The 23,029-nt window shown below is 37.4% G+C and overlaps 1 protein-coding gene and 1 long non-coding RNA gene across 2 annotated transcripts in view; both read left to right on the top strand.

Annotated features, from left to right (window-relative positions):
- Positions 1-3,959: 3,959 nt before the first annotated feature.
- Positions 3,960-23,029, top strand: part of LOC140227824 (glutathione-specific gamma-glutamylcyclotransferase 1-like) — a 30,558-nt gene continuing 11,488 nt past the window's right edge. The window contains exon 1 of the mRNA XM_072308222.1: positions 3,960-4,072. The gene's annotated coding sequence lies outside the window, so the exon portion shown is untranslated. The remainder of the gene's footprint in view (positions 4,073-23,029) is intronic.
- On the top strand, positions 12,849-17,127 carry LOC140227817 (uncharacterized). The gene is made up of 3 exons (XR_011901063.1): positions 12,849-13,079; positions 15,396-15,493; positions 15,933-17,127. It is a non-coding gene; the product is annotated as an uncharacterized lncRNA (long non-coding RNA).

The following is a 23,029-nucleotide window of genomic DNA, read 5'->3' as shown; positions in this document are numbered from 1 at the left end:
CCCCCCCCCCCTTCTGCATCACTCTGGTTGTCGGCGTCCTCCATCATCTCTCACCCCTGGACATGCCAGTCTCAAAACATGGACCATTGGGTCATCATGGATATCCTTTCAAACCATCATACCATGTGACTGTGTAGTATGTTCAAAGCTTCTTCTTTTTTCATCATCACCTATTATGTATACGGTGTTTTTTTTTCTTGATCATTATCAGTAGCAGTATTAGCTATTCAATAATCACCACTCTTTTATACATCAAACTACTGCTACAAAGTACATTATGCAGCATTTGTCTCTTATTACGGTCACAAAAAAAAATGAAAAGGTAATTCTGCGCTTCCCATCCTTATTGCTCTTGCAATAAGATCGTGTTATAGTTTGCCTGAAACTGAATCTCAGGAAATGTATTCGCCCTCCAAAACTTTATGTTAATCAAGTCTGAGAAAATGAGCATTGTATTCTTGATCTTGTGATACGTAAATTCATAAAAACGTAAATTCATAAACACCTGATTGATTCTACATGCAGCCAGCTATATTTTCAACGTAGTCATCAGCTCGTGCAGTTTACTTCATAATTCGTACCCTGCCGTGGCAAGGCAAAAACTGATCACTCTCCTGGTTTTTCACATGGTATTGTCTTTCAGCGCCGCCTTACACCTAATACAACCACTACTGGGGTCAAACCACTCGGGGTTCACACCAATGTGGCTCCTATGCTACCCACGGTTCAAGCCTCGTAAAACCACGAATGCCACAAACTGCCATCCACTAGCAGTATGCCCCGCGTGGTTTTCCCTCCATCATCACGTCACTACCCGTCCACCCGTTTGACCAGCACTCCTGTGTCCATTGACTGCACTCTCTTCTCAGTCAATGAAGAGATTAGAATATTCTGAGAGGATGAGAGGTTGGTGAGAGTTCGACATGTAGACAGACGAAAACCGCATCCACCAATATCATTATCAAGGGAGCAAATCGACAAAAAGCATCCATGAAAATATGGATGTCAACGACTCCAGACTTTTTTGTTCATTCTTTTTTCTCTCTCATTCTTTTTCCTTAATCATTACCTCTGATGTTTGAATGGAAACCCAATTTATAGGTCTATACACAATGTACCATATCCTAAGTGATCATTATATAAGACAGCATAACAATTAGAATTGAGGGGTTTTCTTTTTCTCTTCATCGCAGAATGCGTTACTTCTATGATCTGAATTTTGCCTTTTCGACGGCAGAAGTCTATCCTCTAGCTATAGAGAAAGAGAATTAGATCGAAAGAGAAAGAGGGAGAGAGGGAGAGAGAGAGAGGAAGAGAGAGACGTGTGGTACAGATGCTGAAGAAGGGGTGCACGCGACAAGGTGAATAGAAGTCATAGTGAAATTATCAAACGATAGGTGGGGGAAAAGGAAATGAGGATATTTTCTCTGAATGGTATAGCGCCGACTGTTTAGAGGTCTTGTGAAATCGTCAGCTTTTGAGCAAATTGTGGTTTCTGCCTAGCGATCAATGACCCTTCGGAGCCTGAATAATTCTCCTATCAGCTGCCCGCCAATCGAGAATTGCGCTTAAAGGCACCGGGAATTTCTCGGCAAAACTAATTTCCAGTTATTAGATGATGGACGGACTTCAGTGGTGGTGAAGACAACAAGCAGTCATCCTCGTTGCCATCATATAGTTTTGCGTTGCTTCGTCTTCGCAAGATTTGAATGCCCGGACACTTTCTTTAAAATACACACATAAACACAAACTGAAAAAGGTTACGTCGATCGAAGGCGGCAACTAATTTCATTGAGCTTGCATGATGTGTTGGATGGACCATTAGCTAATCTCGTTCAGACGAAGCTAAATGTCTGGGGGTGTTTCGAACTTAAAATTTAAGATTGACTAAAAATTATGGTATGCTGTGTGTGTCCTCAATATTGCTCAACTTTCTAAAGAAAATTAAGATTTTGGAGACTTTTCATGTAGCCATTGATAATACAAGATAAAATAAGTAACAATAGAATTATTCTGTAAACATGAATGATAATTGGAGTGGGTGGGAATAAGGCTAATGATATTGAACAGGGAAACCAATGGCATACCATAATCTTTAGTCAATCTTAAATTAAGTTCGACTTCGTGAAACACCCCCCCCCCCCCCGGAATAGATTCAGGAGATGAGTAGATCCATTAATAGCATGCAAACTTCAGGATAAGCTAGAGCAAGGTGTACATTGATTTCTTAGTGTATATAGCCAAGCAGTGCATGGGCCTCTCTTTTATATCGAATATTCTTAGTTGTATCGAATATTCTAATGTTTGCTTAGTCGATAGGTGATGAAATGATTATGAACATCAACCCAATTCGTTCTTGTCTTGACAACCATATCCATTGATAGATAGTTTCAGGTGGAATTTAACGACACTATTTTCATAAGCATTTAACACTACTGTGCACTGAAACATTGTTGTCGACTACAGTATAATTCGAAGCGTTATGACGCCGAGCATTAGCTCCCTTTTTAAAACGTGTTTACCGTTTTCAAAGTCTGACCGCGTGTTTGCTATACAGGCTCGCTCAAGAACGAACATCCAACGTTTACTTATAGTCTTGGCGATGCACGAGTGAAGCCTGGATACAGAGGGTCTCCTAAACGTATTGCTTTTTCTTGTTTTTGTTGTTGTTGTTGTTGTAGATGTAAATGGACGACGTCAATTAAGCTTGCTCGTGGTATAATTAGTCCGTTCTCTCGGCTTTCCGAATCGATTAGCATTTCATTTGCATACGACGGGCTCCAACTGTGCGCTTCGTCGTCTTCTTCTCTCTTTCCCCTTTTCAATCTAGAGATACGGTCATCAATAAACTGGCGTTGTTTTGTTTTGTCTTAATATTGTTCCTTTTTTTTTCTTGCTGTACATGGTCTTTATACCAAAGAATGTAGACTATTTATCATTGGTGAAGTGATAACAGGGAGATGCATTCATAATTGGTATGAATATGCGAATGTATGAAGGCTCACAGCAAGTTTACATGTATGAATGCACATCAAGGTACATCAATATGATAATATAGAATTATTCCATTCCATTACAGTACATTACATTACTTGCATACACACACACACACACACACACACACACACACACACACACAGAGAGAGAGAGATTATGTGCGTATATATATACATATATATATATATATATATATATATATATATATATATATATATTTATACATACATACATAACCATATACATACATACATACGTACATACATACACACACATTCATACATACATAAACATCATTCATTGCGGGCTATGTTATCAGAGGTAAAAAAAAAAATACGACACGTCACACACGACAAATGCGAGTAAACTATACGCCATCATGTTTTTCGTATGACCGCTGTCCTTCTGTTTGTGAAGCGTCCCGTCAATCGATGAAATATGAAAATAGAGTTGGGCATCTAATCATATTGCATTACAGCTTGTCGCTCTGGACTGGCCTTGAATGGCAAACGATCTCGCACTCCGTACAAGGGAGAACAGACCTTTCTCTCTGCACGTGCCGTGGGGCTGACGGTCGTTTCGGGGCGAGCGTGCGATGCCACCATGAGAGGGCAGCATTGCAACCGACGGGCGGTCTCACGGGCCGGGTAAAGGCAAACTCACTGTGAAAAATGAAAAATCGAAACGTGTTATGTTTAGTGACTTCGAGTATCCGCGTACATTCTGCCTTTTCGTCAGAAACTACGAAATCACACAACTACGCTCGTGTTCCGATACACCACAATGAACAGGTTCAACATTAGCCTGTTTGTCAACAAAATATTCTCAATCTTAACGACCTGCAAGGCTTTTCGCCTGCGCTCCAGGAAACGTCAAGAGCTAACACCAATGTTGTCGTTAGCTGCCGAAAATTGGATAGTTGTTACTGGCATGGCAGCATCTGAGCTCTTTCTATATGAGAAGGGATAGGCACTCGCGTCCTAGGCCATCGGAAGAATGATTTATTTGCAGTCATCGGGCAAAAACAGGGAAGCAATCTCCTCAGACTGGGCACATCAATTTCCAGAAATGGCGGGTAAGTTGGTGTTGTCAATTTCTAGGTATATATATCTACAAGCACAAAGCAAATAGGTCTAGACATCGAGGTGTGTTTGCCCGTAGACGTAACTTTTAACAAAAATGCTTATTTACATCTAATGATATAGAATGAACGAAAACCAATGAAACACACAGCCCATCATGTGTCTTTGATTGTATTTTTTGTTTTATTTTTAGGATATTCTGCCTTTCAGTCACATCAAAAAACAACTTGATGTGGAAAAAGTAATCATGACTGTACTAATGCGCATTGCCTATAGAAATTACTGGAATATTGGATGGGAATGAAAGGGAATAGTTCAGGCCCGACTCGCATTGTAACAAGCCAAACGTCCTGGTCATTTTGGAGATAATATCAGCATATAAGAAGTAATGACTTGTAAATTGACGTGAACGATAATTAGCCTCGGGCTTTGGCGGCACGAAAGAAACGGAGCGGGATTTCTCCAAAACGATCAAAATTTGCTGAATGTTGTTCGCACCATCGTAAGATATGCCTGTAGAGTCATACTTTGGCCACAATTCTGAACAGCAGAAATAAAAAATCGCTTTGCCTCCATTGCTCCCATTTTGGCATGTAATGTGATTTTGATTATTTTATCCCGTAATTGGAGTTTCTGTGGTCTGGCAGGAATTCCATACAACTTTGAAATCAACTGCTAACAACCAGCAAATTGCATTGTTACATGTTATCATGTTCATGGTACTTAAACTGCACTTGATCAAACCATCGTGTCTTGCTGGCTTATCATTCATGAAATCCGCGGCACTAAACTCCAAAGTTTCTCGTGAGGAATGAGATCAGTGTAAAGTACTGGTTATCAGCGGACTCACGTAAAGTCGTTACCGAGGTTTGCCGAGGATTGCCTATTATTATAGGCCTACAAACTAAGGATTAGAATTGTAGCTTGTAGTATCATCTTGAAGCAAGAGAATTTGAATCATATTGAATCACTAATATTTGTCACACGTGATGTGAAGTTCTCATCAGTTCTACATACTGTGTGTTTGCAGCATTGGTTTTGGTTTTCCCATTCAAAACACATTTCGTTTGTTTGTTGTTGTCCTTTTTTTTTTTGAGCTGCAAATTATACATGAGAACTGGATAAAAGACCATGCACAATGCCGCATAACTTGGAGGTCGGTCTCCTCTCATAGGCCCTACTCAAATTATTTTGATGACTTGTTCCGGAAGTAATAAGAAAACCTGTTCTTATTGAAGGCATTGCAATAATTACAATCCTGTTTGCATGATTGTATGGGATGCAACGATTCCACAATTCTGTGGCAATCATTCGGTACTATAAGGATAACCTTTATAAGAATGGTATGCAGACTGATGGTGTGTTAAGATTTGAATATTGATCAATTTTAGAGAATACTTCCAATGCTGACGTTGACTTCAATGGGTAATTATTATAAATATAGCAGCTCCCTGACAATACGCCCATTCACATATTATTTCCTGCTCTGGAATCACAGACCTTGCAATTTTATGGAATTTTTTTTTAGAAGAGCAGATGAAAAAAAAAAGGCCAAGCTGAAAGTGGTAATTTACATGTAGGTGCTGCATTAGGGTCTTTTGTTCATCTGGTTGAAAATAATACACATTCACATGTATATTTCGATATGCACCTGGTTTAGCATGAATATTCATTGCATAGTTTTCATGAAGACCTATCCAGTATGTAAACACCTCAGTTACAGGTCAATTTCAAGAGAAGGTATGCAATGACCTTTATCTGCACATAGATTGTAACTGCGAACTGAATCTTATCGACAGTCTGGCAAGAACGAACGCGGAAGGAATCTGACACCTGCCATTCTTCGACCTTTTACACCTGTTCAGAATCAGGTTGTCAAGGCGATCGAGCTATCTCGAGCAGAGCAACAATGGCGATGGAACATAACAACCAAGACAATAGAGAACATAAAGAAAACAACATCTACTGCTACTAAACTACAACTTATTACAATGTACTTCCATAAACGAAAGTCCCCTTTTTTTTTTTCATGGAGGGTAACGGTACGAGTAAAGTATAAAGGCGTGGTTATTTCATAAGGCATAGCTATAGACCAATGTTTCACTTCACATCGTATAGTATAGTTGTTAATTATTTTGCTAGGAATTTTACTCATTGTCAATAATACTACGTAGGATGAGACATTTATTCCGTCCGCAAAATAACCGGCAAGTGTATAACACATGTGGAAATAAAAGAGAAATTTAGACGGTACTATAATAATAATAAAAAAAAGAATCAAGAAGAAGAAGAAGAAGAAGAAGAAGAAGAAGAAGAAGAAGAAGAAGAAGAAGAAGAAGAAGAAGAAGAAGAAGAAGAAGAAGAACAACAACAACAACAACAACCCTAACATTTCTTACTAGGACGATGCACCGACCCGGCAATATTCAGTGACTGATGTATGCATAATACCCCTGCTACATCGATTCATTGTCTTCTCAAAGATGCTAATGAAGACCCCCCATGGCAGGATTTATACTACTCATACTCAAAAGCCTATCTAATCATGTGGCCTGGAAATGGAAGCTCACGACTCGTCCCTGCATGTAAGAATATTAAAGATTTTGACGCCTCAAGCGGCGTGCTACAAACTGTGAGTACATCTTTGACTCGTTTCACAATACATTGTACAATAATTATTTTCTCCCGAAGAGCACCGTATAGCCTCCGGTGCATGATATGCGCTACCTTATTTTCTTCATTATTCATTTAGATGGGACAGAATTCTAACTGGCGAATGAAATAGAAATATAGATATGACCATTGTCACAACTGAATAAACAGACGACGCAGAGGAACAAAAAAGACACATTTGAAGGGGAATTTGATCTCAGATATTTTTGGTGGATTCAGCAAATGCAAAAATATTTATATTGTAGTAAACAATGAGTTAATTTTGAGGAAGATTAGTCAATATCTGTTCAGAAGTGATTTTTTTTTTTAAGTTTTGGTAAAATCCACTGGCCGTCATCGCTGGATACGAAGATTACAACAGTTCGTGATGTCACTGTAAGGCCAACGATATATATATATATATAAAAAATAGAATAGAAATTCAGCAAAATCTCATATGTATGAAAATACATGTTCTGCCGACTTGTTTGTGAATGTTGAGGCTGATATTATCCCCCTGCCTTCTGAAAGAGGTAAGTCAAGTGCTTTGTCATTACGCCTAAGAAATGGAAATAATAAAGTTGAATTTTCGTCATATTTTCTTTATATCCTTGCAAAACAGTGACGTCATGAATTGTTAGCCTTCCTACAGCGATGACGGCACATGATTTTGACAAAAACTTTAGCTAATATCGATAAACTTTTGAACGGACTGTCCGATTTTCCTCGAACTTAAATGATGTGTATATTATATATCTTCTAATATGTCCTTTTCAAGACCAAGTAAGTACAAAGAAATGATGCGACATATAGGAATTTTGTTTGAAACCAGTCAGCATTGATATTTGAAGGTCGCCATCTGGTAATGAAAATCATACTTCCCTGTCTAATAAATAGGACTTACAGTTGATGGCAAAACATATATATATATATATGGGTAATTCCGTGAAGTTGGGGCACAAAGTGTTACATTTTAGCATAACTCAATACTAATTATGCTATACATATATTGTTTATAGGCTTTACATTTGTATTGAGACCATACATTTTCCTGGAAATTTTGTGCCATTCAGACTCAATTTTGATGAAGTTATCTTTAAAAAATGTAACGGTGTCCTGTAGCATCGTGACGTGTCCATGTAGCATCGTGATAGTTAAAATCTGGTCCTAAAAGACAAATTAATGCAATTAGCTTCACCAAAATTTGATATAATATGCATAATTACTAGATTAGTCAAATAGCTAAATATCTTAACTTTCCTTTCCACAGTTTTACTTTTACAAGAAAATTACACAATGTGTCACTATGCTACGCAGTGTCCACCAAATGTAACAAAAAAGGACACCGCGTAGCATCGTGATACATTTTGTAATTTTCTTTTAAAATTAAAACTGTGTACAGGAAATTTGAGATATTTAGCTATCTGACTAATCTAGTAAATATGCATATTGCATCAAATTTTGGTCAAGCTAATTGCCATAATTTGTCTCTTAGGACCAAATTTTAAAATATCACGATGCTACATGGACACATCCCGATGCTACAGGACACCGTTACGTATTGTTTAATAACTTCATCAAAATTGGGTCTGAATGGCACACAATTTCCAGGAAAATGTGTGGCCTCAATGCAGATGTAAAGTCTATAAACAATAAATGTATAACATCATTAATATTGAGTTATGCTGAAATGTATTTTTCAAATATCACGATGCTACATGGACACTGCCCCAACTTCATGGAATTACCCATATATATATATATCTTTTTTTTTTTAACTTAGAGGTCATCAATTCCAGCTAAAATCAGTAGTTATTTGGTCAATACGCGACGTAGATAGTCCCAAATTCTGAACGGTACATATCTTGAAATGAAAATAATTTATCATTCCTATAGGCTTTTCACTTATATCCTAAGTTGAGTAAACTAGTAAAATATCAAAGGAAAATGAAACATATTCTCATCATCTGAATTATGTCAACATTTCCAAAGAACGATTTCACTGTCTGAAGAAAAGTTCCTCAGGATTCCTTCTTCTAAAGAGGTTCAAGAGATGGAGTCACAATATACAGTCTTATTGATATCATTTTCGATGCCGACACTCCAAAATGCCAAACCTGGATCAAGATTATTCCATATCCGTTTCATTTGTCGGAATTGGTCGGAAAAGTGATAAAACTATAAAGGTTTTTTCAGGAGGGTACAATATTTCAAACACTCACTTTCACAACATACAGCTCAGGTTTGCACTTTCGCACATATTTCTGGACTCGATTGACTTTTGTTTCATATACTTGATCATTGGGTTAAATTTAATTTAAAGTTTAATTTCATTTAATAAATAAATTATGGCAACATTAAATTTCGACCATTGTGTTAGCGTTCAAAATGAATCTTCAGCTTGCTCAGAAAGATGGCGGCATCTAACGCTATAGATCAAAGGCACAAATGCACCTGTGGAATATTTTGAGCACCATAGAAAACTGACAGGGTTTGAATAATATAGCCTGTTTGAACTCCATCTCTTGAACCTCCCTTGCTAATTCAAACAACTCAGACTTTATGAATATATATCACAATTTGGACGGGAAAGAACGAACGACACAAATTTCAGCGCCCAACAGCTGCCGCCATCACGCTAATCGACATTTCGCCGACACCTTTGCTAAAAGTGTTTTCGCAACCGTGGTCTCGTTATTCTTTGAATGAAATAACTAAATCGTATAGGGTTCAGCTAACTCAGGAGCACACCTAAATCCACTAATCTCTACAGTTCCAGAATTCCTGTCAATGGTATAGAACTGTCTTGCGCAATGGATGAAAAGAATTAAACTTAAAAAGGATTAAACTTAAAGGGGCATTCCAGACGATTTTCGTAATTTCACATCCTGTTAGTACATAAATCAACAACTCCAAGTATAGATTTGTGGAATTTATTGTGGTCACTGAGCGGAGAAATCAATGCTCTGAAAACCCAAAACAAATTAAACTGAACAAAGATGACATTAAAAAACATGGCATAGGAGCCTCACATATTTCAGAAAATAATGTATCAATGTAATTCCATTACGACACCACATGCTTTTAACAAGTTCACCTGTGTAGAATTTATGCACACCTTCTTCTTTTATTCTGCTTCCTTGAGCCCCAACTCGTGTATTCTTGTTGTGAGGCTGCCATGCCATCATCCTTGTTCATTGCGATTTGTTATGAATTTTGAAAACACTTCTATTCCTCATCCCAATCAATACAAACTCTGAAACTCTGCATCCAGTGTAACCAATCGTTGTTCATAATTATGTTAAAGTCTGAAAATCATCCGGAGGTCTCCTTAAAATTGCGATAAGAGGGCGCTTTGAAATGTTGAAGTAAACTCATTCGATCTGCTATGTAGACTTGCACGCCACAACCCAAATTCATGAATACCGAGGCCTTCCCTCCCCCATCAAACACACATGCTTACACACACACGACTGACACAACCACGCCCACAAGTGACTTCAAAGCTTCTATAGATTTGGAACACAAGTTTAAATGCATCAATTCATGCATGATTATTCAAATGCGCGTTTTTAAAATTCTGCATTCTGATATCGACTAATAAACCTTGAATTTCAGACACCCCTCCGAGAACAGCCCCGTCATTATCTCAATATGGTCCATCCCATTTTCAGCTTGCAGTAAAGATCCTATAGTTCTAAGCCTCTACACAGACATGAACATTATCCCCCCCCCCCCCCCCCGTGCGCGTATGTGAAGTTTTAGTGCTTGAAGAGAGGTGAGATGAAACTGGTGGTTTCTATCCCTAACTCAATTTAGAACTATTTTGAAGCACCGAAGCTGGGTTTTTGTTTCACCTGCAAATGGTACATAATATTCTACGCAGCAAACAAGGGAGATCAAGGTATAAAGCAAATGAGGAGGAAGAGAAGACGACGAAAAACACGAAAAAAAAAATACAGGTGACAGGCGAAGGAAAAAAAGGAAAAATAATATTGTTTTCGCAGATTTGTCGTTTTCCTTCAGCAAGGAGTGAAAGGGTGTCACTTGATAGTGCCGACTGCCAATGTCCTAATCATGGCTTGCATTCGTCGTATTCCCTATCGTCGATGAATGGTTTGGCCTCTACCGATCTCTTGGCATTTTTGCTCGATTAGACGCACGCTGCCGTTTTTCAACCCACCTGAGCTAATCGAACAAATCTACGACAAATGGCTGCTATACGGGTGAATGGGCAGAAAAACGTATCGATCGTCGACGGGTGTTCAAGCAACGTTTCAGCAAGGAGGCCTAGTTCAAGCGCAGATAATCCTCTTATGTTGGGGTACATAATGCTGACAATTTGGGATGCTGTCCCCGAAATCTCTTTACCTCCTTTCGGCCGGGATGGCTAAATTCCTAGAAGAGGAGCAAGGTCTCTATACATGCCCTTATTACAGAAGCTCTCCTTCATGTTCACACAACTCGAACAGGAAAACTGACGTTTAGTATTGGAGAAGAAACATGCAAACACACCCACACTCACTCACATTGATACTTATGAATCCGATTTATAGCTCATTGCACACTTAATGACAATAAATGAAGCTGTTCAAAAGAAGGATGGGACGCCAAGCAAATGTCGACTTGCGGATGTGGATACTCGTAGGCCATAATGATGGGTTGAAGGAAATGCAATTTATAAGACGCTTCCATCAATATGTAGGCCTACATTCATCATTGCTGTTTAGGTTAAGCTGGTTATTGTTAATTCTATTGTACTTTTTGATATGCGTATAACATTACCATACAATGCTTTTTTTCTTTTCTTTTTTACAAGGGGCGTGACAGTGTAAAATGTACGATGATCAGTTGTCTTGTTTTGCACGAAGCGCATAACACAAAAGACACAATACATTATATTTATGATACAGGGTTATAGATGTCAGCAAAACTTAAACATGTCCTTCCTTGCAGTCGCTGCTAACGCGCATTTTATTCACCCTTTCCCCTTTTCTTGTACACGTATGAGAAACGTAGAGAGAAACATGGTCAACGAAACTTAATTCATCTGGTTTTGAGATTGTTGATTCTTCCTGCAAAATAACACAAATGCAATGGCAAGAAACAGGTAAAAAAAAAATCGCAGAGAAATGCAAACGATATCAACTTGTGCTGCAAACGCCATGATCTACTACATCGAGCTGCAGTTTCACGATATATTAGCGGAACCAGGTAACCTTTCGTAGTTCATTCATCCACGTTTTATCCTTTTATTACGAAAAATGAATCACTATTACTCTGTCCAATTTAAATAATCTAGCGAGAAAGTGTTCCGTAGTCTTTACTCGTATACCCAAGATTCCCAAGTTCTCACCACTGACCTCTCGAGCAATGTCTAACAGAATGTGCTCCATGTTCGCTCATAACAGTCAGAGCACAACACCGAAACTTCTGTGAGTAACGATATCATGATCGGAAGGTTATAATGCAAACTGCATGTTTATGACCAACTAAAGCTTACCCTATAATATAATTTGCAACTTTCAGACAGAAGCATGAATATGTCAAACAGTGCAATGCATGCTGTGTGTGTGTATATATTGCACCAATCGATCCATTCATGGTGGCACTCAAAACTATGTATCCGATGCAACTGGCCTGTGCAGGGATAGATCGAGATATCCCGTTGGGAACAGTCCCCATCTTCGATGTCGATGACATGCCTGACAAAATGCACGCATAGGCATACACGTACTCACAAATATACACGCACACGCACACTCACACACACACACACACACACACACACACACACACACACACACACACACACACACACACACACACACACACACATCTGATGGAAAAGATTGTATTATCATGAAATAGTGAAATGGCATGAAATAGTGAAATGGATATTCGTCCAGCATGAAATCACCGTCGGCGTTTTCACGAACTGACGCTATTTCGATTTTGGTCAAAATTTTCAAAATCGAGATATTGGTACCAAATGAAAGGGCTTTCAAAACTCTACCGAATCCCAAAATTTTAGATCACAAAATTAATTATTCTTAATTTTATCAAAGAAAGAAAAAAACGACGGTACTCGAAATATCGAGAAATTGAGAAAAAGGAGTTTCACGAACCGACGCACGAAAGATACGCCGGTTCGTAAAACCCGAATTGCTACGGTGAAGAGCAATGCGGGTTTCACGAACTGTCGCAGTTGCGTTACTTTGAGCTTTGTTCAACTTACTGGCCTAGAATTAGGTTTTGGCCCTAATCCAGATCTCAGAGTGAGAACCAAACCTTCTGAAAGATGAATGACGGCCTAAGCCAGCCCACTGTCCACGAGTGAAGTGAATGGTAAGCTATAATCCTATTAAAATCATGCTCAAAATAACAGTTTCAGTTGGACTACCATAACCATTAATTGCGGTAGTGTGTAGTCCCATGTATTCAATCGCGTGATGCTTATGAAGCCTAGTCTGTAAACGCCATACAATTTCAAATTAGATCCCAAATCATATTATTTATTGTTTCTTTTCAACTTATGTCGTTACTTCTGAGACTACTGAGTACTGTAGTCGTAACGTCTGTGTGCAAGACATGCAGATTGCAAGATTTCAAAGTCTCGAAGACACTATTTAAAGCCTTGACTTTTGAGTTGAAAATGAAATCATGAGATTGACAAAGTAGGCGTACTAAACAAAAAAAAAAAAAGTCTAACAGTAAAACTCAAAGGAAGAGTAAAGAATAAAGTTAGACATGTTAGACTTTTACTTTCAAGTCTAACTATTAAGTCTAAGTTAAGACTTTACTTGTAATACCGGTACCAGTTACTAAAACTAAGATCAGCTGAAGTCTAAGACCAAGTCAAATTAACACAGTTCAGAGCCATACCGGTACATGGTAGTCTAGCTCTAGATCTACATCTAGACTAGTGGTAATAGTAGGTAGAGTCCACCCATTTTTCCCCCAATCTTTACTGGTCCATTCCTGAAAAAGTTACTGGTCAGTGTCCAACAGTGATTTTTCCTGGTCAGGGACCGTCGGACCAGTGCCAGTGTGCAGCGTTGGTGTAGATGTCATCTATGACAGTATGTGGTCTAGTGATACTACCTAAACACTACGAGTACTCTACAGGTTAGGTGGCTTTCCTGTACAGTGCAGTGTTAAAGTATACTTGTGAATTCAGCCCTAGTACCGTACTGTGTGTAGTGTATGTCTAACGTTAGTTCGAGTGGAGTACCTAAGCACAGCGGTGGGGCTTTTTTCCCCTAAAACTTGTGAATGTGGCCCAACCAAATGGCGTTTATATATTTACGCTTGATTGATAGTGATACAGTGGCGCTTTCGATTTCCACAGCAGCCATACATAATCTTTTGTCCTTTCTTCTTTCCTTATTTCCCTTTGTTCTTTCACACTTTTTATTCTTGGAATCGAAGGACTTCTAAGAAATGTCCCTCGACTGATTTAACCAGGACTCTTGAGTTCTGGTAAACCTAACCTAACCGAGTAACCGTTAACATTTGTTAGGCCTAACATAACAGTAACACTGACTTAGCCCTGTATTGACTTTGTCTTTGGCCGACTTACTGAGATGGCGAGTCTAACTCTTTAACGTTAGTCTAAACGTAGTCGTTCGATCTGTCAGTGTCAGTGTCACCGGCTTTTGTATATGGTGCCATCTCTAACGTACGTTAACAAGTTGATGTTAGTTATCTATGTCAACTTACTGAGTCAGTAATAGTGGTACTGTCATCCTGTTGGATATCGCCGCAATATCATCCGTGACGTGTTAATTTCGTGTCACAAAGACAAAAGTTGCCAAGATCTAATAGTATTAGATGTCTAGATCTAGATGTAGTCTAGATCTATAATATAAATTTTGTGAACCACTGGTAACTTAAAAGTGAAAGGTCTAGACTTCACTTAGTCTATAATTAGACCAGACATTCATGAGGCAAAGGCCTATTTAGTAGATCTATTCTTATTCTATTTTAACGTCAATTCCTACTAACTCGCCACGTGTTATTTCTAAGGCCAAGGACTTCCAGGTTAGTGATTTTTTTTTTTCATAAATACCAAACAGCAGACGTGTTTCATTTGCATTCTTGTGCAGACTTCATGAAAATATGTGCAGTATCAAAGAAATATGATGCACATGACAATGCCAGTGTTTTATAGGTGAATGGTTAATACCTTTAAAAGCTGAATGATAATGTAGAGTCTAGGTCTAATTAAGATGTTACAGTCTCTGATAAGAAACAGGTTTGATTGTCATAGACTGTTTCCCAAATGCAGGTACATGTAGTAATATTCAGCTATTCCAATGCAATGCCTTGTTTACAAATACATGTAGATTTATATTCATGTGAATGATGATTCAATTTCTACATGAGACATACCAAGTGCTAAACATAATATCTTGCATCAGTAAAATGTGTAAATGAAGAGACAATTTGAATATGCATCAAATACGAACAGCAGCATTTTTTGACATTCTTTGATCCTGCATAGGCCTACCATTTTGTTTTATGTTTAATATAAATAGAGCAAAATAATTTCAACTTCAGTTTTGTTGGCTGATTTTTTTTTCTTCTCAAAATTAAAGTTGTATCTTGTGCCATGATGTTTGATTTTAATCAAAAGTTCTTAATTTCTTTCTTTTCTTTCAGATGACTGGTGCCATGTAGTAGCGAAGAACTGGACTGTCTCAGAAAAGAAAAGGAAAAGTACAGGGTCGTGTATATCACCAACGGATGTGAATACAATGGTAATGTAGAGTCTAGGTCTTATTAAGATGTTAAAGTCTCTGATAATAAACAAGTTTGATTGTCGTAGACTCTTTCCCAGATGCAATTAGTAATATTCAGCTTTTTCAAAGCAATGCCTTGTTTACAAGGACATGCAGATTTATTCATGTGAATAATAATTTAAATTCTACATGAGACTTACTAAGTGCTAGACATAAGATCTTGCATCATTAAAATATGTAAAAGGCGAGACAATTTGAATATGCATCAAAAACAGCAGTATTTTTTTGACATTCTTTGATCCTGTATACCGTTTTGTTTTATGTTTAAATAAATAGAGCAAAATAATTTCAACTACAGTTTAGTTGGCTGATTTCTTTTTCTCAAAATGAAAGTTGTATCTTGTATCATGATGTTTGATTTTAATCGAAAGTTCTTAATTTCTGTCTTTTCTTTCAGATGACTGATGCCATGCAGTAGCGAAGAGCTGGACTGTTTCAGAGAAGAAGAAAAAAGTACAGCATCGTGCTGATCATCAAGGAATGTGAATACAATGGCTTAGGAAAGAAGACAATCTACAGATAGGATAGAAGGGAGAAATTGGGATGAAGGGCGACAACATAAGGACGGTATATCTACAGTGAAATGTGATTGTAAAGTGGAAACATGAAAGGAGATCCTAAGATTGAAGGTGAAAACAATGCATTCCATTCTGTGATGTCATAATTACAATTTTGCTACACTTTAATAACACTACAGAGAGACATTTATATCAAGGAAAGCTTCATGTGGATGTGGAACGTTAGATTTTTTTAAGTGTTCATTGGTATGTATTTCATGATAATAAATCTTGAAGGTTTTGTGTGGTAATCATAACCTTGTGATAAATCTTGATAGATTTCTAAGTGCACATTGGCAATATTTAGATGATGCTGTAATCAGATTAAGTTCTATTCTCCTTTATTCTTTTATTTATTATTTTGTTGTCTTCAACCCACTTTGAATGTGTCACGTATGATTCTTATAAACATGGGAACATGCACTCCATGTAAATGATAGGACTTTTCACAAATTGACATAATTATTCAACCATCACTAGACTGTTCTGTTATAAGATGTTCTTTATCTAACTAAAATTGTAAATTATGATACGTGTATGTTCCCATGCAAACTCACAACAAAATACAGAAATTTGAGTTCTTTTAATAATAATTCATTATGTCTCTAAATTCACGATTAAAGAAAGTGATTGCAATAAGGATGTCAAACATCGTATATTAAAATAATAGATTATTCATTTGTCTCCATCCGTAGTAACGCACGCAACTGCAGTGTGCAGTTTGTAGGCTGCTGTGAAAAAAAAAATCACAGGCAGCCCAAGCAGGATTCGAACCCACGACCTCTGGATTACTAGACCAGCGTCATAACCACTAGACCACCAGAGTGCCCTGGCGCTACCTTTACACATGAATAATTAAGTATAGAAGGGCTTGGGGGCGCTTCGAAGTTTACTGCTCTTATTAAATATGTACATGTCATTTGCAACTCAACTAAAGATGATTAAACACACTGAAATTCTTACTTTAAATGATATTCATAATCTGTTTTTTTTTTTCTTTAATAGCTTGGGATGTACACTTTATACACTGTATCGGTCTACATTTCACCTACAATATGGAATTCTTTACTTCGAGACGTTTGTTTTTAACAAACAAAAAATTAAGAGTCCTTGAAAGGTGCTGTAAAACAGTGGTGTTTGTTTGTTTGTTTGTTTTTTGGTGGGGGGGGGGGGAGGGGAGTCAAATTAGCCTTGGCCCCTCTCCGCCGTCTTTTTTTTTTTTTTTCCTTTAGCTGCATATTTTTTAGTCATCACATGAAAATTCGTCTGCATCCACCCCGTAGTTTTGCTGATGACCTTTCTTTTTAATTATTTTAGCCACACACAATTTTGGCTGAATTTCCCCAACCCTCTTGTGAATTTGCTAGTACATGTACTAAAACACATTCTCAGAATGTGTTTATAGTACTGGTGGATTAAGGATTCACAGGGAGGGGGGGGGGGGGTCGGCCAAAATTTCTCTTTTCTCATAATACAAGCCTTCGGGGCGAAAGGCTGATATTATGGGCTTTCTGCACACATTTTTAGATGCTAATTATTGGTTAACATGAGCATGATCATTTATGTTGTGATTAATTTGTTTCCTTATATATGTATGACTTCTATTAGAGACTTAATTGGCTTGGCACTCCTTACATCGACCTATTTTAGACACCCATTTCCCTCTCTCGTGCTTTTTCTCTACTGTCCTGTGAATAGTGTAACTACATGTACATGCAGTACCTCTTCTCTTTTGTATGATATACATCAAGTTTTTATCTGAGCATATGGGTGTTGCAGCACTCTCAAGCTTCATGCATATGCAGCAACATCTTTGAGTGGTCATATACATACATGTAGTTATGCTTGATATATTAATTTGAGGATGTTATTCTTTCTCTTGTATATGTTCCGTCCGCACTCTATAGATGTAAATGTACGATGTAAGATTTGGTGTGCATGTTCGAACTGTGTTCCTCTTTTTGTGAACACACAAGAACTGATATAATAATGAACTTGAATTACACATATTCTTGAATCTTGATTCCATCTCCATTTGCCATTGGATATGTATTGATTTATGGAGCTCTTCCACAATTGTTATCCTTCCCATTGTCATTACTCATCTCTGAATAATTCAAATTTGATATTCTATTGAGGACCTATGTTTCTTCGATTACATAATGTACCTCTTCAATATATTGCTGCAAAAGGCATAATAAAACATGACCATTATTATATATTTAAAATGAAGCTTGAAATTCTGATAGTGTTGATATTCATGTATTTTTAGGAGTTTATCAGTTTCGAAGAGTGCATGCAGGATGAGTTTATGTCTTTATATGATCAGGTGCAGCTATCATAGAATCTGTTGAGCAGGAAAGAGAAAGATGGAAAATGAGGAATTATGAGTGAATTCGCATGCGAGCCAAATGACAATAATGACACTGATAAAAATTGTGACAAAGTAAATGTCACAAATATGTGGAATAATAAGAAATAAAGAAATTAATATATTATTTCAGAGAAAGAAATAACAGAGTGCATGCATGAGTATGAAAGATGAGTAAATACAAGTAATTATTACTGACTGGCACGTCTTTTTCCCAAGATTTAGCGGTATCCTTCATCCTAGAACAAACATTCATAATTACAGTGTATTATGAAAGAAGTGAACCGAATTTGAATTAAAAATAATGTGAAAAAATGAAAAAGTAAGTTAATTAAGTAAAAAAAAAAACGGTAAAAAGTAAAAAAATATGAAACACAGTATACCGAATACATGTATTACCATAGATGTCCAAATGCAAAAGTGTTAAATAATAATATATCCACAAAAAAGGGGGGGGCAAAGAAATCTTTGGAACGATCAACCACAGCTATAATAACAATACATGCGTGTACTAAATGAAGATGAAAACAATGACAACACTCTTTTTAGAACAATTAAGAGAAACTGGCTTGTATTATCATCTTAATTATCACTAAATGTATTGTAATCATCACAACAATCATTACATGACAATTAATTTCAATTAATAAGGTTATTGTTGATAAGCAGGTATAGCCCTAATAGTATTTGTATGTAAACACATACGAAAATGAAATAGCGACGGTTCGTAGATACACGCGTATTGCACGTTACCTATTGTACAGGCCCTACAGCGCGGGTCTCACGAACCGGCGTAATACAACTTACGTCGGTTCGTGGGACCCGCGCTTAAGTACATAACCTATGGTGCGCGCAAGAAACGATGGATTTACGAACCGACGCAGTGAGTTTGAAGACAGAAATATCGTAAATTTTTTGAATTCACACTAAAATTACACTATGGATAGGAAGAATAACTTCCACTCTCATCACCCTGTCAAAATTTTCACACACAAGACAGGAAAAGTCATTGAAAACGTTGTCTAAAACTTGTGAGATCTTTAAACGCGATTTTCTCAGAACTGCATTTTCGCTCAAAAACGAAATAGCGTCGGTTCGTGGTAATGCCGACGATTCAATATCTGAGAAATGCAGATCATATTTTGTAATTAAACAATCTGGTAACTTGCAGGTGTTGAAGTTCATGTGGTTCGCCTAACATGTCTTTTCCGTCGCGTTGACGTTGCCTTCTCCCAATTTAAAACCCCAAAACCAATTAAATCACAATAGTCCAGCAGTGATACGCAGAAATGATTATATCATATCGTCATTGCATGTGTTTTGTCAGCCTTTGGACTTGATGGCTCTCTTGAGAAATTTACAGCACATTGTCATGTGTCATTGTCAACTTAGCTACGATGTGCATTTAACCCACGAAATCTAATTTGGTTTCCAAATGGATTCAGCGTGTAAAACCGCTGTGAAGTGTAACTGGTTAACCTAGGACATAATTCCAAAAGAAGCATGCGTCATTACATACTGATGACATATTGACCCATCTCCACTGATGGAGAAACCAGACGCGGTTTTACACACTCTGCGTCGATTTGATCTCAACATCGGATATTGTCATGGTTCCCTGAATTCATTCTCTGGCATCACCTGAAACTGCTGGAAGTACAAGTCTGAAAACAAGTACCATCCTATCAACCAGTTAAATCACTTCCGGTGAGGATTTTGTTATACTTTATTCTCTCCTTGTTTACTTGTTTGTGTGGTGTGACAGTTTTCAAATGCAATACTTAATGATAATTTGATATAATTACTCTGACAAGCTGTCTATGGTAGATAGAGGCATTTCATAGAGTTATTATGAAATTAATGTATGGTATTAGTAAGTTCCAGCTAGACTGTCTTGGAACATGATGCACAGTGAGGGGCAGTGTCAAAATCTAAACCTTTTTAACATATAAAGGAGGAACAACGATGAGTCGAAAAGATACTTTGTATTTTGTTTATTGGCGTACGTTCTTGACGGCCTATGAGGTCTGCGTATTGACCAAATCATGTAATTGTGAAAATCCTACTACAGATTTGCAACGGTTTGTAGGAATACCTATAAGAAAATGGCATTCGAAAGTGTTTCTGGATAATGATCTGAACTTGCTTGAAAGAGTTTTTTTTTTTTCTTTTCATTCTATCTGGATCAGTTATTTATTTGCACAGATGCATGTGCTGACCATCTTGCTTATACCAGGAAATACATGAAGATCAAGGAAAAATAACAGTAAGTGACCAAATCCATTTTCGTTCAAAACCGTGACTGGTGCGGAAGACTATCTCTGTTTACGTCACCGTCTTCAATGCGAGTGGAGTAAGAACGGCCTTGAGCGGGTTTAGTACATAGTATGGAGAAGGGTTGTCAGCTCATGACGTCAGAGAATATGCTCTAGTTGTGAAGACGGGATTTCATTCACTCTGTGGGCAGGTTTTTTCATTCAGGTGAAAGCTTGCTGGTCATCACTGGCGACGGATGGGGAGCTGACGCTCGAAAGTAAAACTCGTGCTAAAAGAGTAAAATAAAAATAAAACAACAAAACAACTCAACGTCGAAACTTTAACTATGTGTTTAAGATATCATCAATGATTAAAGAAGGCAAATTGCTTGAATAATAATGAAAAACATGAAATGTCAAGAGAGAGATGGGGGGGGGGAGGAGGGTAGGGAAGAAAGAAACCTTTGTTGCTGAGACTATCAATAAAGCTGTAACGTGACGTTGTTCCGTCCCATGTCAATTGATAGGAAGAGGAAGGAATTACAAGAATACGATTTATCAACATGATATCGCAACGAGGTTTCAAGGGTGATTGATTGCAAATTACACCCCGCACCGAAGAACACCTGTATCATAATCTGAACAGTTATCACGAGGAATATATTGTCTCCTCAAGCTTTTTGGAAAGACTCTCGATTAATAACAATAAATGTGAGGTACTTAAATACCCCGAATTGCTAATTTTGAGTGACTTGGTTCGTCCCAACTAGGAAAATGATCCGTTTCATGATGTAAAAGAGCAACGTAATAATACAGGCGACGAAATTATTGTCCTCCATCGTTTGTCTTGACTTATTTAATGAAACTTATATAGAGAAAGGAGACAGACATGCAGACAGACAGACGGATGGATAGAAAGAGATCTAGAGAGAGATTAGATATATACGAGTCGGGACTAATGAAATATTGATGACTTGACCTTAGCGTGACCTTCAAATGTGGCATTGATGGACAGCCGTCAGGGCTAGACTCGCCGATTGGTCGAGGGCCTCAAGCAACATCCCCGACATTGCATCTATATCATAACTTCAAGGTTCTGTTTACCTTTGGGAACAGTTATTTGAATTTTTTTCAAGATATGACATTTAATGCATATGTTAAATTTTCGCGATAAAGCTTAAAATATAAAGAGAAATCTGTATTTTTCTCAATAAACCGTAACTGTAGACGGTTTAATCTGGGAACACTTTTATTATCAAAATTGTTCACATTTTGTATATTTAACAATACCTAACAGTGATTATACTGAATCAAATTTTTACATTGGTTGCATCTATCCCTAACTCACATTTTAGAACTATTTTGAAGCACTAATGCTGGGTTTCTGTTTCATCTGCAAATGGTAAATTATGCCTTTAAGCGGCCGAAGATTATTGGTGCAAAACCAATTGCAATAGGTGGGGTTGCGACTATAGAAACTGTAGAAATAGGTTGCTCAGCGAAATGCATTGTGCATTGCTGGGATATTTTGAAGCCATACTGTTTCAAACAGATAGGTGCCTACCTCTATATTGTAAGCTGACGTCGGGATGTTTTGGAAAGATCTATGGACTATTATAGCGTTACTACTATCGCACGCTTCGCTATTCACAACATCTATGTTTGATATACTTTAAAATGGGCATCACAACTCTCGGGTTACAACTATATAGCTTGAGTTACGTTTATTGTTATTCTTTCAAGGAAACTTGCACTATGGTGTGAAGTTATGATGATCACATTCATCAAACATATTATATACATACACACTGACGCAAGCACGCTCGCACACATACACACACACACACACACACACACACACATATGTTGTATATAATTATACATATTAATATATATACATATATACATACACATATATAATCATATATATATATATATATATATATATATATATATATATATATATATATATATATAATGCACATTATCAAATTCTTGTCACAATCGTCATCGGTATCAAGGGCATGATTCCTCTGTGAAACGACACCTCAATAGACAGTCAGTGAACCAGGGAGGTGGTTCCATCTCCCTGATTATACCAAGGAGGTACCTCCTTGATTATACTGTATAACCACCGAGTGTCATCATATCCGTCTACAAGTGCGTTTTAATGATGTTCAATAAGGATGTTTGAATATGTTTACGTTGGAAATGGAAAAAAAAGTGAATGAATGAGTGAATAAATGAAAAGGATCAAGCACAATGCTTTGCATTGTCGCAAAAGTAGCACGTGTATATCTTCAGAGTAAGA

Source organism: Diadema setosum, chromosome 1, assembly GCF_964275005.1.
Source record: "Diadema setosum chromosome 1, eeDiaSeto1, whole genome shotgun sequence".
Lineage (NCBI taxonomy): Eukaryota > Metazoa > Echinodermata > Echinoidea > Diadematoida > Diadematidae > Diadema > Diadema setosum.
Note: the sequence above shows the minus strand (reverse complement) of the source record. Positions and strands in the feature narration are given on the sequence as shown.